The following is an 8,841-nucleotide window of genomic DNA, read 5'->3' on the forward strand; positions in this document are numbered from 1 at the left end:
ATAGGCTATATTTCATTTTCAAAAAAAATAGGCATCCTTACTAAAATTACGATAACATTAAAATTTGTTTATTATTTGATACAATTCTAACAGATGGCGCTGAGTTAAAGGTAGTTTAGTTTAGGTCCGTGTCGTGGTACCAACGTTTCACATAAGTTCTCCTACGGTTTCCCTTGATTAATTTACTACTATGTAATATAACAAAAACCTTAGCCACAGCAACGCTTGGCCGAGTCTGCTAGTTCAATATAAAACGATAACACATACACACATTGACATACAAAAAACCCAAGATGCACACTCAACGTCTAAAAAACGTCCCCAAAAAATGAGCGCAACATTTTAAATTGTGCGGTCATTTCAAATACTCTCGCGTCGCTCGCGTCTAGGAGCAGACGTTAAAAATGTCAAAGTGTTCTGTGAGAAATTGTAAAAATATTACGTCAAGAAGGCTAAAAAGGATGGGATATCGTATTTTCGGTAAGTAAAAAACTTTATTCATTAGTTTTTGTTGTTTTATGACTGATTAAACAAGCAATGTGTGATTTTTATTTATTTTTTCTAAAAACTTCATTCAACGCACAAACTTCTATACGGCCAACTTCAATGGCTGCTTGTTCAGTGTTAGAACAACGCATTACAGGGTCTATACCAGGATAAACTTTCCAATATGACCCGTCGATTTTAATGCTCAATTTTTTTTTGTAGATAGTACTCACCATAAGAAAGCGTTTTGTAAAGTATTAAGTTGAAACTTACGGTTCATGAGATATATTTATTTACACTTTCCATACAAATGGACAAATATCATGCCTAAGCACGCCAACAATAACAATTAACACGATGAATTTGACAAGTAACTGATGTCATACGTCAACCATTGCACGTATCGATTAGTGAAGGATTCGAAAAATTTGACGTATCGATACTACTAAACTTTCCAATATGGACCATAGATTATTTGTAACTTATGATCAAATTAATTTATGTATGACTGTGTTTATGATAATTGTGTAATGTGTACTTCATAATATTTTTTTTGTATATTTAATAATATTATATTAATAAAATGATTAATTAAATCTACTATTTATTCAATGACTGCCTAATAAAAACGTAGTAACCTTAAATACATGGCTAAGCAGAAATAAAAAATATATATGCTGTGTTTCTATATAGGTAGGTAAATAAAAGAACAGAATAATAACTAATACAACATGATTTAATGTCAATAATAAACTTATAACACACTACAAAATAACTTTCAGTAATACAAACTCAAACTTAAGTATTATAAAAGCTAATCAAACCCAGCCTCACATAGAGCTAATCAATTACTACCTACTTTATTTTGTAGACAAATATATTTATTTATTTTAATATATTTTCTAATCAGTTATGAAAAAGTAATTGTTATGAACAAAAAAATTAAAAAGCTTAATAAGTACTTAAACTATCATGTACATAATGATGGTATTTTATACTTGTGTAAAGCAGAATAATGTTTTTATTCAAAACCTTAATGTTATACCTATAAATAATTATAAATTTTGGTTATTCGGGCTGTGATATCATTTATTATAAATTGAAGAATAAACGAAATTCAATTATTTGATAATATCTGCACTATTGTGTCTTTCTATATCCAGGGTCCTTGTCGTTGATATAAATGTGACATTCTTCTTCAAAGGCAGAAAAATCTAACCAGGATTTTTTGAACATTGGAACCTACTTATAAAATAGGATGAATCTACTGGAGACAAGACATGATGAAGAGTGGATTGAAAAATTGGTTCTGAGATAAAAATTGTAACCTGACACCTTCAGGAGTGATTTGAGAGCGGAATCCACTGTGAGATTTTGTAAAGTGAGTTACAGAATCAACCGGCAGTCTTCTTTTTATTTTAGTCGCATTTTAAAAATGACCCTGTTCTAATAAGTGGTTGATTTTTTTATTTGTGTTTTTTAATTGACTGTGACAATTCAAAAGTGCCTGTAACTGGCCTACTTGATTTGATTTTTGCAAAATAAATACCATTCATCATTATCATTTTGAACCAAATATTTGAATAAACAATTTTAACAGTTATTATTGTTTTTTTGATATACCCATAGGCTACCCAAAAACATATTTATGCACAAATAAAAGTATATTTATGTGTTCAAAACACAATTTAACAAACTCTTAAAATACTAAATAGTAATGTATAATAACTAGCGACCCGCCCCGGCTTCGCACAGGTGCAATGCTGATACTAAATACACTACAGAAAATCTGTGAACGTTGTATATAAAAATGTGGGTTATCCATAAGAGATAGACATATACCATCTGGGACTTTTAGGACTTTGGGACTGTAGACCTTTTCAATGTGTACAATACTTAGTACATTATTTTGATAAAACTCGTAGGGTTCAGCCTGCATTTGCAATGTAAGCGGAAAAAATGTAATTATTTACGACATCACATTAGAAACCTCAAAAATAACAGTACTTCTCCACTATTTAATGAATGTTATTATATATATAAACCTTCCTCTTGAATCACTCTATCTATTAAAACCGCATCAAAATCCGTTGCGTAGTTTCAAAGATTTAAGCATACATAAGGACATAGGAACAGAGAAAGCCACTTTGTTTTATACTATGTAGTGATAAAAAAAGTCATGTTCGACTCCACTCAATACCTTGTCCTACCGACCACGGTCGGTCGTAAAATTACACTGCGTTGTAAGAACAACTTTAAACAATTCGCATAAGGTTGACTTTGCAATAAAATATGCTTGCAACTTATAGAAAGACAGAAATAGTGTTTCGACTTTCGGGACACTTTCAGCGTTACTTTTATTCGAGACTGTGCATCTTGGGTTTTTTGTATATCAATGCATACACAATATCGCTAGTGTGAATAGCCTACATTCTTACACAGGTAGGGCTATTCCAAATGAAAATTGAAGTCTAAATTTCACCCGCCTAGAGATAGCGTTTTCCACATTTTCCTCTGATCTTTATGATACAATTCTTATATGTTCTATAATATTCAATTCATACCAAAACAAAATTTCGATAAAAAATATAAAACTCGTTCCCAATCCGCTGTTTTGTTTACGAAAATGTGATTTGATCGCGCGTGTTTTTAGTTAGGGATCTATTTAAGTTTTTCGTTAGCCTTATCGGAGGGTCCATAGCTACAGCCGTAAGCGGTGTTGGTGAGAAAGCCGCTCTAAGTACTCGCCACCAATATGTTTGAAGCGACAAAGCAATCCATAATATTATATACACTGATATCTAATGCCAGAGAATGAAAGAGACTTCGGTCTCAACAACGCGGTGGTAACTGATTCGACCTTCTTTTGGCCAAAATCTTGAAGAAAGCCATTAGATGTCTCTGCGAATATGACTTTCTTCACTTAGCCTACCTTTTTAGTAGCCACATACTTATGGAAAATCGTATGATGTTTCCAATTTTCTTCTCCATAAAACATTCTTCAGAGTTCAAGGAATAAATATTTATTAGTAGGGACCGTTCGCTTTTCCGGAATTAAAAACTAAGTACTAAATAAAAAATACTTCGTTACTAGCATTCCACCCAAGTTTTGCGAACAATAAATAAATAAATATAATACAGTACATAATATAATAGAATATTAAATTTTATTATTGTGTTTAATAATTAATCACATAATATATACAATTATGACTACTGTAAATTCAGTCTGCGAACATAATATGTCGATAGCCAGCATTCAGCAGGCGCAACTCACGCTCTGGATAACGGGGATCTGTGCAAAAGACTAATTCTTGCTCTTGGTATTGCAACCTAGGCCTTCGCCACATATTATACAATTATTAAAGCAAAAGTAAAAAATTTCAAAAACTACACAAAATTGTATCAAAAATTCAAAGCTCGTTTATCAAATGCTGAATTTGGACATTGGTGAGCTTTGACTAAAAGTTTTCGGTTCCCCGAGAAGGAGGGACAAATGGAAGGATATCACATGACTGGAGTATCAAGAGGATTTACGAAATTCAAATTTTCATAAAAGGGGCAATCAATCTGATTGATAAATATATTAAATGCTTAATATACATCAATATACACCAATTTTATTTTATATCTTAAAGTAGTGAAATAAGTAATATTGTTGATAATTACATACAAAATAAATAAAGATTTTAAATAAATTATATCCACATTATCTAACCCTCATTTATTAATTTTTTAAACAAATAAGTCCAATCCCACAAACATTCTATTACTATGAATATTTAAATAAAAGTAAACATTAAATGTAGTTAGGCCTTTGCGTTATAAAAAAAGGTAAAGCACAAAGTTATTAAAAAAATTGGCGGCAAATTATAATCCTGTCACGCCTACGTCCACAGACTATTAACTTTTGCGTTGCAAAAAGCGCCACCTAGCGGCGTTTATGAGTTCTATACAAAAGTATAGCAAGAATGTGACGTTCTACTGGTGGAATAATTTAATAAAATCTTAGCGTCGGTAATCTATGCGTGTATGTTGGAACTGCGTAGAAATTTTGAATTCTGCTACAGTCAAGGCTATGTTTGCAATAAGAAATTGCAATTTGCATTCAATTATTTTGTAAAATATATTATTTAAAATTGTTATTGATAGGAGAATGATGACATGACAATTTAATTAATCGCATACAACAAAATAACTGTATTTTGGTGACTGTTTTAAAAATATATTATGTTATATAAAGCGTTACTTATTTTAATTAAATAAAACCTTTTACTAGAAACACGTAAACATGGATTATAGAGTGAGAATAAACAATGTTTTTGTAAATTTGCTTCGCTAATAGCAGTGTGTTAAGGATACAACTATGTATCCAAAAGATTTGCTCAAATATGATTTTATTTAATATACTTAAGGATACGTATCTATGTTACGTCTTTAACTCGCTCGTAAGTCGTACTGTGAAAACAACGTGATGCAACCGAAATATATTAGCCTAGCTCCGTGTTTCAGGGACACAGAAACTACGCGCATAAATCACCTGAGGCCCAAACCTAATAAATGGCGCAACTGGTTTTCTTAAATGTCACCTTGGATGTCCCAAGTTGGAACATGAAGAAAATGATACCAAGGGGTACAAAGCATTTTTTCGATTATTTTCATTTCAGTTATTGTATTTCAGTTACGGTATTTCATTCAGTATACGCAGTGGATTATATTTTAAAGCCGTGAAAAATCTACACCCGGTCTTCCTTAAAAGATCAAACCTCCTATTTTTTCAATAGTATCCCAACTAAAATGTGTCCAATGAATGCCCTTATGTGTAAACTACCTATCCTAAAAAAAAGAGAGTCAAAGGAGCTACTTCGGTTTGTGAGAAGAAATCTCAATATGCGTTTAAAGAATTGGTTTTTTTCATAATAATACCCATACATGACGAATTTATTCGGCACATCCAGATGGTGCTGCTTTACGGCCAAACACCACACCGGTTCCCCGAGTAACACGGACTCCCCAATTACTAAGCAGGCATATCTGTATATATCTTACTTCGTCGAAAAACTCTGTTAGCGCGATTCAGACGGCGTGCGCTGATAGGCCGAAAGGATGACGTGTAATAAAGCATGACCACTTTAAATAGGACGATTTCAGAAAACCCTATGGACTGGTTTAGTTATATGATGATTTTGTGTTAATCAGTTTTTTCTATGGCGCGTAAAACTATTATAATACAGGGCTCAAGGACGACCTTATATGGAATACTGGTCACATCTCTGGGCCGGTGTCTTTCAACTTGATCGCATTTATTCTCTCTCTACGCAGAGACATTGCGTCTCTATGCGTATTCTAGAAAGTTTACAAGAGTGAGTCTCTGACCCATCCAGGGGTGAAAGGTCATTGAATCAAGTAAGCCAATAAATGAACATATTATATCAATTCCTTGTATACTTCAGTTAAAAATCATGTTAATGTTAATCTATACTTTTAAAATGTAATACTTAACTAAAATATATTATTAAAAGGAGACCCTTTAGGCAAGGTTCCCCCTTTGAATAGCTAGAGTGAGTGATTCTCAACCACTGTGCCGCGGCACTATTGTATGCCGCCAAATTTCAAAAGTGTGCCGCCAAATTTCGCAATTATATAATAATGGTAATATTATTAAATGATACCATATTGGCAACATTTTATATAGATCGAGATAACTAAGAGCAATCTTTGGTGTCGGCGACATTGGAGTGACGTTGCTACTCTGTGGATGTGAAAGACAATAGGAGTAAAAGGAGTAATAGAGAATAGTACAGTTTTTAACTATGGTCAGTAAGGAAAGAAAAGTTACTTTGAAATTACGAGTTTTATTGTGCCTACAAATCAGTTTTTCTCACAATCATTTAAAAGGAAAATATTTTTAACATGTATATATATTTAAATCCACAAAAATACGGATATTCTTGGAAATCAAAATGAGTTCATCCTCTTCATTCAAAGTTAAGTCAAATACAGAAGTATCTGTTATGTATACTTCTCTCGTCAACTCATTTTGCTTTCCAATAATCGAGATTCAATTTTAAAACATTCAGAAGAATCAATTAATTCAGTTTGGATTAACATCAGATGCGATTACCTATCCAATGATAGCCAAAAAAGCTTTAAACATATTATTACAATTTTCTACATTTTATTTGTGTGAATTCGTATTTTCAGCATTATAGCCAACATTAAACCTTAAAAAAATCAAGATTATTAAATGCAGAAGACGATGTGAGCGTTGTCATTTTTACGACCAAATAAAAATTAAATTATCAAAAAACATCAAGCTCAAATTTCGCATTAAAAATATTTTTATTATCAGCTTGTCATTAATCCCTTAATAAACATTTACATAGTTATTATTGTATATATTAGTTCTTTTCGTATATTTAACATTTTTGTCATAAACTATTTATGCAGTGTGTTGTAGTAAGTAAATAATTTTTATCTTTTTTTTTATGTGCCGCCAAATTTTGAAATCGTTAAATAAGTATATGCCGCAACAAAGAAGGTTGAGAATCACTGAGCTAGACTAATTCTTTGTCCGAAGTAGCAGCCAGCTCTTCGGTCTCCTGAGATGTTGACTAACCTTTTTTATATTTCCCTAAAAAGCCTTATAGCGCTAGGACCCCACGGACCAAGGGTGTCGACACCGAATGGGACAAAATCATATTCGGTCTAGACCCCTGTATTTGCAGGCTTTAGCTTTTTCAGCCGCACCAGCTCTGTTGTTGGTTCTATGAAGATTGGATGTACTTATATTATCAATTTACATATTACACCTTACGAGAAAAGAGAGATTCTTAAAAGTCCGACACACAGGTCACACGCGTAACCATATCAACAGGTAATTGCTTCTCAGTGCTTAACATAATTTTAAAAAACACTAAATTTTGTCTACATAATTTTAAACATTATGGTTTCGTTTAGTTAAATTTTTATAAATACATTGGATGGATTACTATTGGATCAACGTAAGGGTCCAATATACCCGAAAGGGGGCGTTCCAGTATAACGTAAGCTGATTTAGTGCAATTTATACTCCTCCCCTCGTCTTTTCGTTATCATCGTTGTTCTTGAGAAAAGCGAACCGCAGTCAAATCTTTATTGCATTCCTTATATTGTTCATACTTTATAAATTGAAGTAAGTCTACGTGCGTTCAAGTATAACGTAAGTATAGACTTACTTCAATTTATTCCCTCCCTCCTCTTGTCAGCAAAAGTAAGCAAAGCTCTCAAAAAGTAGTACATAGTATGTATTCATTTTTTGTAGGAATTCTCGAAATGTATTTCGATTTCAAGCATAGACAATGTGTGGGTAATATGTGTAATAAAGTAAATACTGTTGAAGTAATCACCAAATAAAATAACCAGTCAGACTTCATTTATGAAAATATATGTCTAATTGGGTTCAATCAAAGTAATGTTTCGATAACAATATTTTGTTAGGCGAAAGTCAAAATGGCCATGTCAACATGGCTACAGTATAGATGTTAGTCACGCAAGTATTCACACATGGCCGTTATATTGCGTGATTTAAGTCTGATTGCGCTTGAACAAAGATACACTATAGTATATTATAATGAAACAAAGCCAGAAATATATTTCATCATACCGAACTCAAAGTAACAACAATTAAAAAGGAAATTATTTAATCGTAATGATAACTCTATACTCAAAACTCAAAATATCTTACCTATGATAGTTGCGGAAAATGAGTCCACCTACCTAACCTAACCTAGCCTGTCTTACCTATGATCGTCAAAAAATAAATTAGGTAAATTAATTGTAAATTTGCATTTAATAGTAGTTCGCAAGTCAATGGCATATAGCGGCCAAGAAGAACTGGCAAGAAACTTTCCTCCACTCTTTTTAATCGCTAACTTCAGATTAGTTGTTGCATACAAGAAATTTAATATTATATTATTCCTATACTCTACATAAAATTATTATAAGAGATAGAAGTGAATGAATATACACAATGACAATAATTAAATTTAAAAACAAACAATGATATTTGACAATTAATTAAATAAAAATTTTATCTTGCACCTACTTAATACCAAATTAAAAATATGTAAACTTTTTCTATTTTATTATAACGGCATCTAGTAGGATGGGTAGAATCTACAATAAAGACTTTAAAGAGTGCTTTGATTAAAAATGTTACAAATGATTGAGAACTACATATTAATTATATACATTTGAAAACATTTACCTACGGAAATTTATATATTAATACTTGCAATATAATATTATAACGGCGACTATGATTGGCGCATGCGTCAACATTGTCAAAATAATATCCACATACTCTGTGAAAGT

General features: G+C 31.9%; 1 long non-coding RNA gene across 1 annotated transcript; it reads left to right on the forward strand.

Annotated features, from left to right (window-relative positions):
• Positions 1-383: 383 nt before the first annotated feature.
• On the forward strand, positions 384-2,095 carry LOC123690553. Its single transcript, XR_006751177.1, has 3 exons — positions 384-480; positions 709-1,179; positions 1,650-2,095. It is a non-coding gene; the product is annotated as an uncharacterized LOC123690553 (long non-coding RNA).
• Positions 2,096-8,841: the final 6,746 nt, after the last annotated feature.

This window comes from Pieris rapae, chromosome Z (genome assembly GCF_905147795.1).
Source record: "Pieris rapae chromosome Z, ilPieRapa1.1, whole genome shotgun sequence".
Lineage (NCBI taxonomy): Eukaryota > Metazoa > Arthropoda > Insecta > Lepidoptera > Pieridae > Pieris > Pieris rapae.